Genomic DNA, 20,228 nt, shown 5'->3' with positions numbered 1-20,228 from the left:
CGCACTCCGTGCAAGTCAGAGTTTGTTATCGAAATATTTCAAGAGCATCCAAACGTTTTTACTTTTCAGACGTAAACGCTAATGTAGGCTTGTAAATTGCAAAGGTTAATGTAAGAGGCGATAAAGAAGTGTATAAGTATAGGTGGTGGAAGAGGGGGTGGTGGGGGAGGGGCGGACATGGACTGCTGTTATCGCTTTTATCTGCATCGAGTCCGGTCCAGTCGCTGCCGCGTCGCGTACTGTCACAGACATAGATGTAGATACCATATCGCCTTTGCTTGTACTGTAGATACCATATCTCCTATACTCGTACTGTAGATCTGTTTGTGTCCACTACCTACAGTACCTTCCGTCCACAGTGGAGAATAAACTGGAGGATAATCTTCTACAGGTACGTGTTTTGGGTTGGCATACACACTGTTGTGATGTTACTGTACGTATTGCTTCTTTTACGTTGAAGCCTAAAAATTAAATTTACGTTTATTTGGACCAGTATCATATATTCCGGTGGTGTCTGAATAAAAACTCGAATTCTTAGTAATCTCCATAACATACTGAAACATGAGTACTGCATTATATATTGCTAATGAGTCATTTATAGCTCAAACTCAAATACGCCTATTAATGAGATAGATAATGCGTATTTAAAATGTTCCATGTCACTGAATTACTATATTAAATTCAAAAATAAATTAAATAAGGAAATATACACATTTTTTGAAAGAGCTGGAAAATGGGAAAACCCTGAAAATACGCACACTTGGTTCTTTATGTTAGTTAGAAACGTAAAACATAGTTAAGTCTCTGATAGGATCATAGATTAAGAATAGAGTTTAAATATAAGTTATTATCTTATTCTTTAGATTGAAACGAATATTCTAAAGTAGTTGGCGAACAAACTTGTTATTAAAAGATTCATTAATATTTTGTTGTAATCTTACTAAACTCAGACTTAACATTAAAGTAAATATATGTTTTTGACTTGCACACGTTTTTGTTTAACTAGTTTTTTAAGTTTAGACCTTTGTAAAGTAAAATTTGGAGGGATTTTTAAGCAAACCCTACACGATTATGTAAAGCAACTTAGCCCTCAAAACCCCATCACTTAGAATATCAGCACTTTTATTAAAAAGTATCAGCCTTCCCGCGGGCTATGAGAGAGTGGAATGCACACTGTTGCCGACGAGACACCAGCAGACGGTAATACTTCCTAAGAATATTTCAGTCCCTAAGTTAGCTACTTAAAAGTAAGTATAAACTCGTAAATGTTTAAACGAAACTTGTTTGTTAGAAAATCACAAATTAAGAAATGTTATTTAATATATTTATTTATAAATACTCGAAAGTAATAGATTTCATGAGTGGCTTCCATCTATAAAATATCAGATTGAAGAAAATCTTAAAATTAATAACTTATTTTCTCAATCGGAAACAATTTTGAAAGAATGTGAGTAAAATGTTATTTACTTTATTATACAAAGTAATAGTACGCTACAATACGTATCGCGGTAACAGGCTTCATAATGTTATATGACTGTACTCAGTTTGTTTACAAATTTATTTATTTTGTTATTTTCTTTTTGGCATCATTGTTACTCATAAGACCATGTAAGAATGCTTATTAATGCTCAGGTACAGTAAATCCTATGGAGTGACATGCACCATCATGGAACTTGATGTTTCTTATATAAAAATGAAGCTTCATGCAAAATTTCAAGTCTATAGGTAGGTTTGTTCTCGAAATATGAGGACACACAAACAGGAAAAAATGAATTTTTACCCTTATGAGTGATTCACTATCGCTCAGCTAATTGAATTAAGAAATAACACAAACTATAATCCCATATAGCAAGCTGGTCTACCACACGTAGCTGTATATGTACTTCATATAAGTTTAAATGGTGATCAGTAACAATATTTATTTAAAACTCAAATCTGTTTAGAATTTAAGAGTATTTGAGGCATAATAATTGTCAAAACTGTCAACAATATTTGCTGTATAAATTATATTTGTATTCAAATATTTTAAAATTAGAGCGACCTTCAGGGTTGGACAAAACAATCTTACCTGGTAAAGAATGAAAATAATATCCTCCAGGATCCTACTGTAATCACACGAAAGTCAATATTGGCCACATCATTTCGTTCTCTTTCTGTCTTGTATCGTTTTCATCCTAGAAATATATTGTATATTGGTGAACAATACCTCGAGTAATACTACCGTAGTGCAGCACCGACACGCAGTGGCAGCAGTTCATTTGGCTAACCATAAATATAAATGGGATTTATAACAATTTAACTATGATTTGCTGAAATGAATCCTATTTCTGTTCTGCTTAATTCAGTTATAGCAGTCTCCAGATACAAACAATACATTTAAAACGTCAGATTGCATTAACATGAAAGTTGAAAACAACATGGTCTATGCAAGAAGACGCCGTTAGACTTTCCTTATTGTGATAAATATATTAAACCGTACAAGGAATTGTGGACATAGAACACAACAGACTTTTATGGAGCACACAACCTGTGTTTTGGAGCACCCAGTATACCGTACATATTATGAATTTCTCAATTATAGAGGTATTCATTTATTACTATTTTCTAAGAATCTATATATATATATATATTTAGATTTTTACAGTATATCCTCACTTATTTCATACAAAGCATGGACTGTTTTTTTAAAATGTTAACATATTTTTAGCATTGAAACAAAATGGATTACATTGAAACAAATTAAATCTAAAGTAACAGCTGAGTTCTTGCCATTATAATGTGCCTAATTATATAAGTTAAATCCTTATTCTTTAAAGAACACATTACTGTGTATATATATTAGAGTGTTCAGACAAGTCCATTGTAATGTGGTGAAACACCGTCCTGTTGGTATACATGGTCGTAAACACGTTGTACGAACTCATTTATTGTCGAAGCAATGCCGTTTCAATAAATTAAGGACAAGTGCCGAATACGCCTGTCATCTCATTACGCCTGAAAAAGTTTACAAAATGTGACGCGGTTTTGAATGCAGACTTTATTTTTGTCAAGAATTAAATGGTAGACATTTGGAGTATCTCATCTGATTGAAAGTGACGCACGATTTAAAATTGTTTACCATTTCAATTTATTGCAAAATTCCTCACAAGTAATAGAACAATTCAAACTTTTATCATCCAACAAATTTGATACAGTTATATAGGGGCCTCTGGATTTTACAATTCTTCTTCTTTTATAATACCCTTAAAATAGTGCGTCACTTGTTAGTGGTTCGTATTTAAAAAACATTACTTACCCCGAAACTATTTCATTTTATGGGGAGGTCAAAAATCTTAAAACACTTCTTAGTTGGTCATTTAAACATAGCAAAAGTAAATAATTTAACTTTTATTCATAAGAAAGTTAATAGGGAGTGGGACTTTTAAGACATATCCCTATAATAAATAAATTTAATATATTTTTATTACACACCGGGTTAACAACAATTTCTCTATTTTATTGGCCGCATTTTCAGACACTACCAATATTTTTCCAGGAATTATCTTTCTTGCTAATAAAGAAGAAACATTAGACATACACTGGTATCGGCGATAGTGTATTGTACTGTTTGATAAAAAAGATGGAGTTGAACGTACAATGGCTTTCCGGTAAAATCGATGATGATTGTTTTTAATGACAGCGAAAGATGGTAACACGACGATCTCAACGTTAACTCTCTTACTGGCATTGAATAATAACTGAAAGAAGAGATATTCTCTTCTGCCACCGAGTTAACATTGATCTACTAAATAAAAGTAGTCTATTTGAAAAATATGTGGCTCTTGGGATTGAAAAAAGCTCCATCGAGAACTGTGTGCGAATGACAACACATTCCCGAGCACCGCTTATCCATGTAAATCTTTCACCAAGATTCCTTACAATCTGGAGACAGATGTCTCATCTTATTCATCCCGTGGTTTGCAGAACTCTTCCGTGGTATATAAGTACCAGATTTTCCATACAATGTTGTCAGTTTGTCAACGTTGCTTCAGTGCTGTTATAAATAATAGATCCATCATTCTACTATAAATTATATGTTAGCGGTAGTTTGTTAGGCTATCTGTACTTGTTACACAGATGTCTGATATAAATAGAACTAGGAAAAGGGGCAAAGGAAGTGGAGGAAGTGAAGCGGACTACGCACATTAAGTCTTTTTGTCCAGACAGTGTTACGTGTATAGTGTGTGTATTATCTTTTCAGTACTATTCAATAGTGCAATAGTATGTTGCAGCTTGGCGATATAAACACGTAAGGATCCGCTGAGTTGTGAGAGAAGTGAACTGTGGCATAAGGAAAGACTGAGGAATTCATCCTGCCACTGTTACAGGGGCATTGTGTTTTATTTGAAGGTCAACAATCATATCCTGTTTCAACAAGTTCACGGGTGCTTCCAAGGTGTGTTTGTATATCCTCTAGGAGCCTGACTTGTAAGAAGGTTTTTTTACCGGAAAGGTTTTTCTCTTATACACAGCTTGGGTTAATGTTTAACATCGAGACAGTAAATAAAATGGGGTTCCAACACAAGTCCTAACTTTTTTAAGCTCGGTCTTAAATTTAATATCTGTTCTGATTTACTTTCGTTCAGTACGATTCTTTTCATCATGAACCAGTCCATTAGTATTCAGCTAGCAAACTTTCTACCTTTCAGTACTAGTTGCAGCCAGGTATCTCCTTGAGAGGGAATGCTTGTTCTAAGAAAAAGCAATCAATTTGCTCAGAGTTTTCTTTGACTTAGTTGCATCAGAATCAAGTTAAATCTTGAGATGTAGTAAAGGCGTTTATAATATACTAACATTTTGGCAAAGATGGGATTGTCAAACGAATTTGAAAAGTATACGACAGCCTGTATGAGGAAAGTCAACGGCGATTGAAATGAATATGGTCCCGAATTTATCGTGTGTGCCAGTATATCCAGGATTTATATTGTAATCAATTTTTATTTGCATTGTTACGGACTATGTTTTGAAAGACGTGTCCCAAAATGTTTATTTTGAAACATAACAACCGACAAGTCAAATTTTGGATTTCATTAACATGGGCTCCTATTTACCAGGTACTTATATAGCTCTGAATTAAGGTATGGAGCAAGCGCAAGTGCAGAGACGAACGTAATCTGGCTAGGTAAAGTGTTTCTTTGCCGATAAAATTAAGAAGACCACGGTTGTTACTTATTTTACATGCTCTTTAGGAGAAGGTACTATTATTTCCCAGATGTCGCTTTCTGCTATATAGCGTTATATGGCATAAACTCTATAGATGAATTAGAGAACGGAAGGGAGAATTTGTTCGGAATTAGGTTCGATGATGTAAAAATGCATCTATATAATGTTTACACGCAACAGTTTGCGACCCCTATCTCTACTAACCTTTACCATGCCTGGTTTGACTCTTGGTGTATAACTTATTACCTCCGCTTGTGAACAGTTTCTTGTTCTGAATGAGCTGAGAGGCGTAATGTTTGAGATTGGAATGCTCATACACGTGAGGGTGGTAAATAACTATGTACTAAGTGATTAGAGGTCCTTACTTAGCACTACAGTCTGTCTAACTGTGTTATACACGGAACTTGATTGGTCGAATTTGAGTCTCAAGTGTAGGCTGCTGAGAGCCACAAGCGTCTAGTAAAACATCTCTATCACTTTAAATTTAAAAAAGTCACTAATTATTGAAATTTTTCAACTCAGACGAGACCTCTTTTTTCTTATGTGTCTCTGGTCTGATTTTACTCCTACTTTACATTATATTTTACAATTTTAATTTTGTTTAGTTTTATTGTTTATTGAATCCAATAATTGCTTTGAAGTAATTTATTATTAAAACACTTTTGAATCATAACACGTCTCTGTATAGAGCTGCTATTAAAACTACTGGTATTAAAGATACTATTGACATTTAGATAACACTGAAAGTGTTGATTTCCTTTATTCCATATGGTTAATTGTATAGTTTCAAAGTGACATATATGTTTATTTTAATGTGGTTTTATTTAAAATAAAACGAGATACCAAAATCTACTTTGACAATAGTGACATGTTTCTAACTACAGATCAAAGTGTTTTTGAGATTGGTGTTGGTTACGAGCTATATTGATATTCAGTGATATCGAGGCCTATGATCCATCAAAGGACTCAACCATGCAAATATTGTTAATTAGTGAGTGGAGTACTACGACATTCCAGATCGACGTAATTGTTGCCGACATGACTCTAATGATCAGGTAAACACAATCTAAAAAAGAATGTTTCCTTTTATGGGTGATTAATTTCTAAAAAGAATTATAAAAATACTTTTTATTTAACAGTTATTAATTTTACGATAAAGAAACAAGAAACAAATAGTTCTAAATTTTATTCTAACTATTTTATAATACGTTTTTTTCTATTTTTATGTATATGTGTTTCTCTAAACAATAACTGATGATGCCTTAACCGGCGAAAGCGCTTTTAAAATAAATTAACAAGAAATAAAAATGCATTTTATATTTAAACCTGGTGACTTCCATCAAGCATACAAAGCAGAAAATGGAAACCATTAAACAATAAGGTTTAAAAGTGTTATTACTTGATAGATGAAATTATATGCTTCATGAAGTGAATACAGACAATTAAAAATTCGAATAGTTTATTTCCAATGTCCTTGCTTATAGATTACAAGATTTTATTGTCAATACCCTGAGAATTCATGTTAGTTTCTAATTAACAATTATTAATTAATTAAACGTGCGATCTATTTCAGAAAACAATTAGAAGAAATTTAGTGTTCATAATTGAACCTCATTCAGAATAAGGTTATGTAAAAGATTTAGATACGAGTAAATATACAGTTATTATAGATGTATAGGAAGAGGTTTTGTTGGGTACAGAGAGCAAAGTCCAGGTTTCAATAAGAGAGATTAGAGAGGATAGGGAAAGTCTTATTTTTATCATATTGGTAAGGTAGACCTCTTCTTGTTATAAAAGCAATATTTTGGAGCAAAAATTGAGTATATAGTGCCAACTGATAATGTTAACCACTGAATAAGAATGGCTTAGAATTTTTAGACAACTTATTTTAGTGTTGCCATACCACCAAATAGATAAGAGAGGTTACACGTCCACTAATATCCATTTAACACGTTATACCCCGTCATATAACACGTCATTTACATTATATATATATATATATATATATATATATATATATATATATATATATATATAAAATGATAATCACCACATGACTATGGTAGAACACTCGCCGGCAAGTGAAATCTGGGTTCGAGTCCCGGTGGAGCAAGTACTTTTTGTGATTTAATGTTTATTGAAACTAAATTAGACTATCGCCACTTATATATACTATATATTATTTTTTGAATTCACTTCTTCTTAATTGCAGTTTTATTTTTAATTTTGACATTGTGTGTGTGCGTCCGTGCGTCCGTGTTAAAAGAGTATAAATTTTAAATGAAATACATAGCTCTCATTAGGTACGTTATTGTTACTTGAAGACATTCCTATTTATGTGTTTAACTTTGATAGGCGTGTTAAAAGAGTATAAATTATAATGAAATACATAGCTGTCATTAGATAAGTTATTATTACTTGAAGACATTCCTATTTATGTGTTTAACTTTGATAGGCGTGTTAAAAGAGTATAAATTTTAAATGAAATACATAGCTGTCATTAGGTACGTTATTGTTACTTGAAGACATTCCTATTTATGTGTTTAACTTTGATAGGCGTGTTAAAAGAGTATAAATTTTAAATGAAATATATAGCTGTCATTAGATAAGTTATTATTACTTGAAGACATTCCTATTTATGTGTTTAACTTTGATAGGCGTGTTAAAAGAGTATAAATTTTAAATGAAATACATAGCTGTCATTAGGTACGTTATTATTACTTGAAGACATTCCTATTTATGTGTTTAACTTTGATAGGCGTGTTAAAAGAGTATAAATTTTAAATGAAATACATAGCTGTCATTAGGTACGTTATTATTACTTGAAGACATTCCTATTTATGTGTTTAACTTCGATAGGCGTGTTAAAAGAGTATAAATTTTAAATGAAATACATAGCTCTCATTAGGTACGTTATTATGACTTGAAGACATTCCTATTTATGTGTTTAACTTTGATAGGCGTGTTAAAAGAGTATAAATTTTAAATGAAATACATAGCTCTCATTAGGTACGTTATTATGACTTGAAGACATTCCTATTTATGTGTTTAACTTTGATAGGCGTGTTAAAAGAGTATAAATTTTAAATGAAATACATAGCTGTCATTAGGTACGTTATTGTTACTTGAAGACATTCCTATTTATGTGTTTAACTTTGATAGGCCTGTTAAAAGAGTATAAATTTTAAATGAAATACATAGCTCTTATTAGGTACGTTATTATTACTTGAAGACATTCCTATTTATGTGTTTAACTTTGATAGGCGTGTTAAAAGAGTATAAATTTTAAATGAAATACATAGCTCTCATTAGGTACGTTATTATTACTTGAAGACATTCCTATTTATGTGTTTAACTTTGATAGGCGTGTTAAAAGAGTATCAATTTTAAATGAAATACATAGCTCTCATTAGGTACGTTATTGTTACTTGAAAACATTCATATTTATATGTCTAACTTTAATAAGCATGTTAGAGGAGGTTTTTTTTTTAATAAAATAAATAGCTGTCATTGATAAGTTATGGTGCTGGAAGACATTGCTATGTATACGTCCAACTTTGATAGATGTGTTAAAGGAGTATCTTTTTAAAATTAAACACATAGCTCTCGTTGGGCAAGTTATGGTTACTTGAAGACATACCTATTTATAGGTCCAACTTTGATTAATCAGAATTTTGTTTAAGGGCTGTGTGTCGGAGTCGGAAAGCGGGAGAGGCTTGTATGTAAAACTTCATCGATGTTTCAGTTGAATACTCCTAATGGATCAGTTGTTAATATTAAGTTAGTTAGGTCCAGAAGAGACGAGTTCTTAATTAAATACACATTTCCCTTTTTTGGTGAGCACTTATGATAGTGGTAGACATTAAATATTGCCTGCAGTCCATGGTTTAAGGTAACTTTCATATAAAATTTCATAGCTGGTGTTTGCTTTATAGAAGCACATACATCCAAAATTTTTAATACACTTATACAATTATTATAATATTAAAATAATTCCGTACCTAAATTAAAAATTGTTTCTATTTTGCACAGCAATAACATGCCGAGCAGCTGTGATCTTGCAATATATGTTTGTCCGTGACTTCTAATCTATTTGTTATGTTATGATAATCAAATCTCTCACGGTAACGTGGTACCCGTGCGATGTACAATTTGACATTGTTTCCTTAGGTCTGAAAAGTGATCTTCTGTCTCGTCCATTATGACCTTTATAAATATTACGGGTATTAGTTTTGTACTTATTTTTGGATCGTTTACTATTTACTACTTGCGAGAGTAATAGGTCTGTTCTCACAACTGAACTCAATGATAGATCAAATACTCGTAGTTCGAAATCTCTTGAACATTACTGGGCATATACAGTTGGTAATAAGAGCTATGTGCTCATGACCTCGCAGGATGTCACAGATTAAAAAAAAGCTATCATGAAATGTACAAGACACATAAGGCTGGTAAAGAAAGTAACAAGTAACTAATGATCTCTATGCGTTTTGCAAAACCTTGACTGACTACAAGAATGTTACAAGGGTAGTAACGTAAGTTATGCCCCAGGACATTATGTCACAGCCTGAAAATCCAGAAAATCTGATTCCCCGAATCACAAAACTATTTGGATAAAATCTAATATTGAGCTGGAAAAAATCCTATAAGACATTGGAGGGTTAAAATGACTGTTTTAAATATTTTTTCTTAGTACAAATGTTTGTCTGTGTGTATGTCAAGTAATGTAAGTTTCAAGGGAACCAAGTTACATATTTTCCATTTAAAACATTAGATGTTTGAGGAAAACATTATGATGAGTTTTGTGTATATTTATTAAATCAAGAAAAGCAATATGATATAATAATATTATCTGAAATATGATTAAACATGGTGAAAGAGGAACAATACCAACTACCAGGATATGACATGCTGGTTCAGCCCAGACCAGACAACCAGGGCTGGTGGCATTGCTGTGTACCTGACCTCTGGACTGCAACACTCTTATCAGTTGCTATTGCTGCCCACTGCTGAAATTATTCACATTTCCTTCAAAGTTGAAAAATGAAGATAAACTTTCTTACAAAATATCGCTATATGCTATTTATAGGTGTTGTAAATTTACCTACAATGCATTTAAAGTAGATTTTGAAAATATACTGCAGAATTCATGTGATCCAACCTTAATTATTGGAGACTTAAAACATATGTACAATAAAAAATATAGGGTCTGGAAAAAATTATTTAAGTTTAGTTTCTGCTTATGGATTTAAAAATTGTATTACCCTTCCGACAAGAATTAGTAATAACTCTGTAAGCTGCCTTGATCATATTTTAATTAGAAATTCTAAGAACATACGTTTTGATTGTAGTGTTCTAAATCTGAATATAAGTGATCATTTTGCTGTAACTGTTGAGTTATCTGCTCACACTAATATCCATAAGGAAGCCAATAATGATACTGTTCCGTATTATAGAATTGTTGATGAGGGAGTAATGCGCAGAGACAGCTATGCACGGCTGATTGGGAAACAGTTTATTCTACTGATGATGTAAACGAATGTGTAAAGAATTTTTATGGCATTTATAACTCTTGTCTTGAAAAAATCATATAGATTGAAAAAAGATAAACAGTAAAAATAGAAAGCGTAAACCGTGGGTAAACTAATGCATTAGTTTCACTAATAAATAGGAAGAACACATTGTTTAAAATGTTTTCTATGAATAGATTGGATCAAAATATTAAAGTAGAGTATACTAGTTTATCTAAGCTTGTAACAAAAAGAATCAGGGAGGCAAAAATAAATTATTATTCTTCCATCATAGAGAAGAAATAATGGTGATAGTAAAAAGTACTGGTCTGTTGTAAGGGACATAATGAAAAAAAGAAAGCATGAAATGAAAAAAGTCAATGTTAACAATGTAATTTTGCCTGTTCATGAAAATGAGATTCTTATTAGCAATTATTTTAAACAATTATTTTGTAAATATAGTGAATGATTTAAGATATGAGTCTTTTGGGTGTGACATGTTTAATTGAGAGTCATTTAGATAGTGTTGTTTACTTTGATAAGTTCACCATAGGTATTAACGATGTGCCTTAGGATAGTCTCCAGTATGAAAAATTCAAAAAAGTTCTGGTCTCGATGGTATAAATATTTTATCAATAAAGAATAATATTGATACATTAGCACCAGTCCTTACAACCATTTATGAAAAATCATTGAAACAGGGTGTTCTTTCCCACAAGCTTCAAGGACGCAGTTGTGGTGCCTGTTTCTAAGTCGGGTGATGATATGCTCGTCTCCTCATATCGGCCAATTCTCCCTTATAAACACTATTGCTAAATATTTGAGGTATTTATTAAGGAGGAACTTTTAAAATATTTTTTAAACAAAAGCATTTTTTCACCACAGCAATATGGGTTTTTGCCAAATCGTGGTACTGATTTGGCAATTGAAGAACATATATGTGAAATAGCATCACTAGTTGATCGCAGTAGGTGTACTTTAGCTGTATATTTGGATTTTAAGAAAGCGTTTGACGTTGTAGATATTGATATATTATTAGACAAAATTAAGGGATATGGAATAGGTGGCCTTGCATATAAATTACTAGAATCCTTTTGCAAAAAACAGAAGACAAACAGTCAAAAATAAACAATACATATAGTGAGTTATTGCACATTAGGTACGGTGTTGCTCAAGGTGGGGTGGCAGGTCCGTTAATGTTTTTGATCTATATCAATGATTTATTGAGTATTCCATTGAATTCGTCCATATTTGCCTATGCAGACGACACTGCTATTGTGTGTTCAAGCTGTGAACCCGATATGCCCTTAAAGCTAAAATAAATAGAGATCTAGAGGTTATTTCAAATTGGTTAATATTAAACAGGCTTTTTGATAAATAATTCAAAGTCTAAAATGTATTTTGTTCATGGTTCTTCATGCGATGTAGATAATCTCACGTTAGAATTTCAATTGGTCTGTCACAATCATCAATGCTTATATGAATGTACATGTGAAAATATTGGTTTTGTTGACTCAGTTAAGTATTTAGGCGTTTTTTATTGATAGTAAGTTAAAGTGGAATAAACATGTGGAGTACTTAGAATCAAAACTCAAAAAAATCAATTATGCTTTTATATTATATAAGGAAACTTTTTAAGGAAGGAGCATTTAAATTCCCTTTACAGATCTTGGTTCGAAAGTACAGCTCGTTATGGCATCATTCATTATGGGGGGGACTTACCCTACAGTATTAAAATCAATTGTAATGATACAAAGGTTTGCAATAAGAACTATACATTTTATTAAAAAATCAGAGAGTATGTCTTATTTATTTTTCGAAGAATGATTATCTTACAATTGATCAGTTGTATTTGTTGACTGGTTTGTTGCATACATATAAGTTTTTTGGCAAATTATAGCTTGAAACAATTTAATGCTCCTACGCGAACTTCGCAATTTTATATACTATTTCAACGCCGAATTTCAGAAAAGAATTTGTAGAAGACAGTTTTGTTTTGTTGGAAAAGAAAAATTTCAATAAGATTATTGTACACTTTGGTAACGACATTTTAAATGAGGGGAAACCTCGTTTTAAAATGAAAGTTAAGAGCGCAATTCTCAAAAACGAAATTAATATATAGTAATGGTATTAGTCTGCATCTCAGAAAGCATAGCTTATATATTTTGTGTATTTTGTGTATTGACAAAATATCATAATTAGTAAATCGTTTTAAACTTTGTTCGTATTAAAAATATATTTATTGAATTGTTAATTATATATGGTTTATTGTTGATATTTCTGTTAGAATTTATTGTATATTGTTGTTGATCTGTTAGTTGTTTTCTGTATATTATTGTTGGTTTGTATTTGTTTATTTATTGCAGATGTTTTTGTTAGATGTAGCTTTAAAAAATTTATTTTTGATTTTTAATAGTAGTTTATTTATTAATTGTTGATATTTTTTGTGAAAATTGGTAGTTTAAATAATTTGGCACGGAATTTACTGTTCAGATGCGTGTTCTGTTAAATATAGAAAATGCATGTTGTTACTTGAAGTTAATAGTGTTGATATAATGATGAACTAATAATTGTTACAAGACTGGCTGACAACTAATAAAGTATGCTGTAATTAATTTTGTTTCGTATGTTAATAGTATTTCCGCACGAGCTCTGTGAGCTCTTGGAATGTTTAAAAGTATTGTGAACTTTCTTGAAATAAAGCATTTGTCTACTGTCTACTGTCTACTGTCTACAGAGTAACAGAGCTTGTGGACATTTTTTACCGAGGTGGGGAGGTGGGTGGCCTTTACACTGCATTAAAAGCACGCGAACATTTTAGCTGAGAGCAGACAAGGGTTAAATAAAGCTACGTCATAGGACTGCGTCGGCACCTTTTAATTACAGGAACCACACTTTATATCACTCGATAAACTGTAATTACTGACTCCGTGTGACAAATGTACTTTATCAGGGTTTTAAATTTTAGATAAGGTAAATTACTTATATTAACACTATTTTATAAACTCAGTATAGGAAATGCAAACTCAGGGCTGAAAAAATTAATTTGGAAATCTGGTTTGTAATGATTTGTCTTGTACTATATGTTACATTAACATTAAAATTTATCCCTATTTTCATGATTGGAAAACTAAGGAAGAACAAAAAAATTTTAAAAGATGTAATAAAAGATATAATATACCAATTAATAAATACAGTGATATGCGTGTACGTTAAAATAAACTCCGTCTACATGGTTATTCTTCCTCGTCCTCAACGTTGAATGATTCTCTTCTGTCCCTTGCGCTGTTCATAAATAATATACGTGCCCACATATAATTTAAACGTGACTGCGTTACTTAACACGTTTAAATACAATTAAATGCACAACAAATTAAAAGTAGAAACACGTTTCGTCTGCTAAACGACCCCCATCCCACAAGGAGGTCTGGCATTGAGTGGTGTTGCATTAGACTTAAGTATGGGATATTATTTAATAAATCATTCACAATTTGTAAAATTTCTTTTATAAACATGTGTGTTGGTTGAACTGTAAGAATGAAGACCTGGTTTTTAAAACGTTAGTGGGATATAAAAAGAAGGTGCAACAGTTAAGAATATTCATATGTATACTGTAGACTCAATTTACGTAATATATAAATATACCTCACATTAAATTTAAAAAGTGTTCAAATAGCGTAAATTACTGTATTTATGTACATTAAGATAATGAAAGACTATTACTTAATATTTTATAAATAACAATGAACTTGCTGCGTGCTAATTTCTAGAACGCACGCACGCACGCACGCACGCACGCACGCACGCACGCACGCACGCACGCACGCACGCACGCACGCACGCACGCACGCACGCACGCACGCACGCACGCACGCACGCACGCACGCACGCACGCACGCACGCACTCGCACCGCACGCACGCACGCACGCACGCACGCACGCACGCTCGCACGCACGCACGCACGCACGCACGCACGCACGCACGCACGCACGCACGCACGCACGCACGCACGCGCACACACACACGCACGCACGCACACACACCACACAACCACACACACGCGCACACACACACACACACACACACACACACACACACACAAACGCGTGCACACACACACACAACACACACACACACACACACACACACACACACAAACGCGTGCACAAAAGCAAACAGGGTAGTGTCCAGCTTGTCGAGGATCATGGCCAACACGATAGGACCGCGAACCAGAAAAAGGAGGGTGCTCTTAGAGGCAGTCCACTCCATATATTGCTATACGGAGCGGAGATATGGGCGGATATCCTCAAACAGAAAGAACCTACCGGCGCAAGATAGCAGCGGTTGCAACGACGAGGTGCGCTCAGAGTCACCTGTGCCTACCGCACGGTTTCGGAGGCGGCTGTATCTGGTATTGGCGGGAGCCACGCCAATCGACTTGCTGGCGTTCGAAAGGCCAAAGCTCTACGACGCCAAAGTAAATGGTGTCAACGCTGAGGAGGCAAGAACGGCAGCAAAAAAAGGAAACGCTACGTGAGTGGCAGGACAGATGGACGCTGGGGGAGACGGGCAGATGGACGGAGCGCCTGATTCCTAACATCAATGTCTGGATCTCTCGAAAACACGGGGATACGGATTTCTTCCTGACCCAGCTACTGACGGGACACGGACAGTTGAATGCCTATCTTTTTAAGATGGGTTTGTGCACCACGCAAACGTGTAAATACTGCCCAGACAAGATCGACGATGCCGAACACACGTTCTTCGAGTGTGTTCGGTGGAAGGACTATAGGAGCAGCATCGAAGAGATCATAGGCACCAGGCTGTCCCCCTCAAGCCTGGTGACCTATATGCTTGCCAAAGAGGAAAAACTGGTCAGCCGTTGCAGCCTACGCGCAGCAGCTTCTAAGAGACAAAATTGCAGAAAGGGACCATTAGCCAGGAGTGGACGTCGTGAGACGCAGCACGGACTGGATTGAAGTAATGCTAACGCGGTTCCAATCCAGTCCTCTCCGTACCATCTACGGGGAGAGGGGAGAGGAATGTTTTTTTAGTGGGTAGGAATCCCACACTAACCCGACATCGTATATCTGCCGTAAAGATGGGCGGTGGAGTTTAGCGATGGCGGTGTCTTTGGAAGATCTTTTTCGTACCTCTATAAAAAAAAAAAAAAAAAAAAAAAACACACACACACACACACACAGTGTAAACTTGTGTTTACAGACAGTGTAAATTCACATTTAATCGATTTAGAGCAGATTTTGAAACAATTTTAAATAAGTCAATTTAATCCAACACTTATTGTAGGGGATTTAAACAGTTTGTCTCCTTAAAAATAATAATTCCTGTAAGGAATATTTAAATGTTATTTCGTCATTCGGTTTTCAAAGTTTAAATTTAATACACCTACCAGAATTGTTAATAATAGTAAATCCTGTTTAGATCATGTCCTTGTAAGAAGCACAAAAAATATTAATGTTAAAAGTAATGTTGTAATGGTGCATATTACTGACCATTATGCTTTGCATATTTCTTTATCAGAGTTTTTAAAAAAATGTAGAGCATCCAAATATTGTAGAATAGTAGATAACGCAATGTTTAAAAAGGCAATTACAGTTGGCTGACTGGAATAATGTGTATAGTGTAAATAATATTGATTTAAGTGTAGCTAATTTTTATAAAATTTATAATGATTGTTATTTAGCCTCTTGTACCCTCAAAAAATTAAATAGTAAAAATAAAAGAAGAAAGGAGTGGGTTACAGATAGCCTAATTAGATTAATTAATAGGAAAAAATAGTCTATATAAGACTTATTCTAGGAATAAATACAACTTAGATTTAAAATATGAATGTAATAATTTTTCAAAATATGTAACTAGTCAAATTAGGAGAGCAAAAATTGCTTATTATTCTTCCTTGATTGATGACTGTAAAGGTGATTCAAGGAAGTACTGGAGTGTTATTAAAGGAATTGTTAAAAATAAAAAGAAATCATTAGATGTCATGAAAATAGCAGACGAGTTGGTCAATGTAGCAGGTAATGAAAATTTTGGTTGGTAATGAATTTAATAAATACTACACTACTGTAATTTCTAAATTGAAACATGAGGCGTTTGGGTGTGATTTATTCATTGATAATCATAATGAGCATGAAATATTGTTTGATAAATTTGATTGTACCTTTGAAGATGTTGTTAATGTTATTAAGTCAATGAAAAATAAGCGAAGTACAGGTGTTGATGGCATAAGTATAGTTGTAGTGAAAAGTAACTTAGATATATTTGCTCCACTTTTGTACAGCATGTTTAAAAAATCATTAAATTCAAGGGACGAGTACCAGATGAATTTAAGATAGCCTCTGTTGTACCAGTTTTTAAGTCTGGTGATAGCTCAGATATGTCATCGTATACCGTCCTATCTCAGTGATTAATGTCATTGCTAAAGTATTTGAGAATTAATTAAAAATAAGATATTGGACTATTTTTGTAACAGATCATTGTTTTCTAGTAACCAATATGGTTTCCTTCCTGGTAGGGGTACAGATTTAGCCATAGAAAAGCATGTAACCGCAATTGTTAAACCATCAGATAATTATAGTTACACTATGGCCGTTTATCTGGATTTTCAAAAGGCATTTGATGTATTGGACATAGAAATTTTATTGAAAAAATTCAGGCACTATGGTTTTGGTGGTCTCGCTCTCTCCTGGCTGGAATCCTTCTGCAAAGGTAGGAGGCAAGTGGTAAAAATAAACAAAGTTTTGAGTAGTCCTCTAGAATTATACCACGGCACAGCTCAGGGGGGGGTGTTGGGCCCCATTATGTTTTTAGTGTACATAAATGATCTTTTGGACTTGGAATTGTACTCATCGGTATTTGCATATGCTGATGACACTGCATTAGTGTGCTCTGCATATAACAGAGAGGCATTAAAATTCAAAATTGCAAAAGATCTGGACAAAATTTCTAATTGGTTATCAAACAATAAAAATTTTAATTAACAGTAGTAAATCTAAATGCTTAATATTTTTTTGACCATCACTCTTTCAAATGAATTTTTTAAGAAATGAATATAATTTATTTTGTCACAAGCACCAATGTATATATAGTTGTTATTGTAGTAATATAGAAGTAGTAGATTGTGTGAAGTATTTAGGCTTGTACAATAGATAAATGTCTTAAATGGGATCACCATATAAATTTCCTGTCAAAAAGCTTAGAAAAGTAAACTATGTTCTTTATCAACCTGAGGGATTTTGCATTACAGTTATCAATTAAAAAAAATGTCTATCTTTCCTGGTTTGAGAGCCTGCTGAGGTTTGGTATTGTGCACTATGGGGGGACCTTCACAACTTATTTTTTAAATACCATAGTTATGAACCAAAGGAATGCTCTCAGAATAATTACAATGTAAAGCACATGGATAGAATGAGCCACTTATTTGTAGAAAATAATATTTTTAGATTTAGGACAGCTTTATCAGTACTCAGTAATCATGCATATTCAGAAATATCTTGGCCAATTTGAATTTAGACAAATTAATCGCTTTACTAGATCTAGTCAAAACCTGTTGTTAAAAATACCTTTGTTAACAAAAGAACGCAGCAGGCATCAGTTTTGCTATCTGGGACCTCAGATATATAATAGGTTCTTGACGCATAGTGGCCAAAATATTATATTTGAAAAGAAGCCAAAAGTAAAGATGAAAGCAATTGAGTTTGTAAGCAAACTGCCAGATATGCATGCCTAGTTTACTGTGTCATCGTTGTATTGGTTTTATTTCATGCCTATAGCAAACTGTTAACTCTTTACTTGTTTTATTTATTTAATTATTTATTGGCATGTTGATATTTACATAATTATTTATTTTAGCATATTTATTTATTTAGGCCTGTTAATATTTACTTATTTATTGATTTAACCTGTTAATATTTACTTATTTATTTATTTAGCCTGTTAATGTTTACTTATTTATTTATTTAACCTGTGTGTATATATATATATATATATTTATTTATTGCATTGTTGTTTGATATTTATATTTATTATATTTCTGTTACGTTTTATTCATTTTGTTGTTGGCGTTATATTTAAAATTTTGAAAAATTTTTAAATTTTTAAAAATTTAAAGGACATATATTGTATGGTCCTGCACTGCAGAAATATTAACAAATAATGCAATGTTTAGTTACGTATTTACTTTATATAGCATGTTTATAGACCTTTAAAATTAATTTAAATTGGATAAATATTTAAGATGAGTAATTACATGGTATAGTTTGATATGTACAGCAAGTAGTGTGAAAATGGACTGAAATAGACTGCATTCATCAACTCCACTCCCGCACGCGCTGACTGAAGCGCACTGGGAGTAAAATTGTACTGTAATATTGTTAAATTGTGTTGAATAAAGGAATTTTGAACTTGAACTTGAACTTGAACACACACACACACACACACACACACACACACACACACACACACACACGCACGCACGCACGCACGCACGCACGCACGCACGCACGCACGCACGCACGCACGCACGCACGCACGCACGCACGCACGCACGCACGCACGCACGCACGCACGCACGCACGCACGCACGCACGCACGCACGCACGCACGCACGCACGCACGCACGCACGCACGCACGCACGCGTATTTCTTCCTTGGGGGACTTGAGACAGCTTGGTTTGACTGTTAATTAGACCACTTAATCTCTGAGGAACACCGTTTGTCGTTTTTATTTTTTTTTCATGGATAGCAGTAATTTAAACGACTTTCATATTTTTCATCTAAATATTCGAAGTGTAAGGAAGAACTTTAATGAACTCATCATATATTTGGATGGTTTACCATATCAATAAAAAATAATAGTGTTGACTGAGGTATGGATATAGGGGGGTGAGGAAGCAAATTACGCGCTACCGGGCTACAACCTGATACTACAAGATCGTCCTGATAACCAGGCCGGCGGAATACTTATCTATGTGGATTGCGACCTTCACTACAGTCACCGCCTTATGTTGCTGCCTACAGCTGAGATTATTAATGTTACATTTCAGGTCAACTACAATAATTCAATGATGGATATTTCACTATATGGTGTTTATCGAAGTTGTAAATTTGTATTCAACCGTTTTAAAGATGATTTCGAAAATATTTTAAAGCTGTCTCATAATCCAACAATTATTGTAGGTAACATGAATATTTGTATATTAAAAAATAATGGTTCTGGTAAAGACTACTTGAATATTTTGTCATCATATGGATTTACAAGCTGTATTAATACCCCAACTAGAATTCATAACAACTCTGTTTCTTGTCTTGATCATGTGTTTGTGAGGAATTCCAGAAATATAGAACTTAATTGTAATGTATTGGATTTATGTATAACGGATCACTTTGGCATAGAATTAAGATTGTCTGATGTACAACGTATTAATAACAATAGTAGCTGTTTTATTAAAGTGTTAGACCATAAAATGCTGCGCAGGCAATTAATATTGGCTAAC

The 20,228-nt window shown here is 33.4% G+C and overlaps 1 protein-coding gene across 1 annotated transcript in view; it reads left to right on the top strand.

The window, feature by feature from the left end:
• The first annotated feature begins 257 nt into the window (after positions 1-257).
• LOC124372502 (atrial natriuretic peptide receptor 1) overlaps positions 258-20,228 on the top strand; it is an 884,633-nt gene continuing 864,662 nt past the window's right edge. Inside the window, exon 1 of the mRNA XM_046830913.1 lies at positions 258-391. The gene's annotated coding sequence lies outside the window, so the exon portion shown is untranslated. The remainder of the gene's footprint in view (positions 392-20,228) is intronic.

Source organism: Homalodisca vitripennis, chromosome 1, assembly GCF_021130785.1.
Source record: "Homalodisca vitripennis isolate AUS2020 chromosome 1, UT_GWSS_2.1, whole genome shotgun sequence".
NCBI lineage: Eukaryota > Metazoa > Arthropoda > Insecta > Hemiptera > Cicadellidae > Homalodisca > Homalodisca vitripennis.
This window is presented reverse-complemented; position numbering and strand designations above follow the sequence as displayed.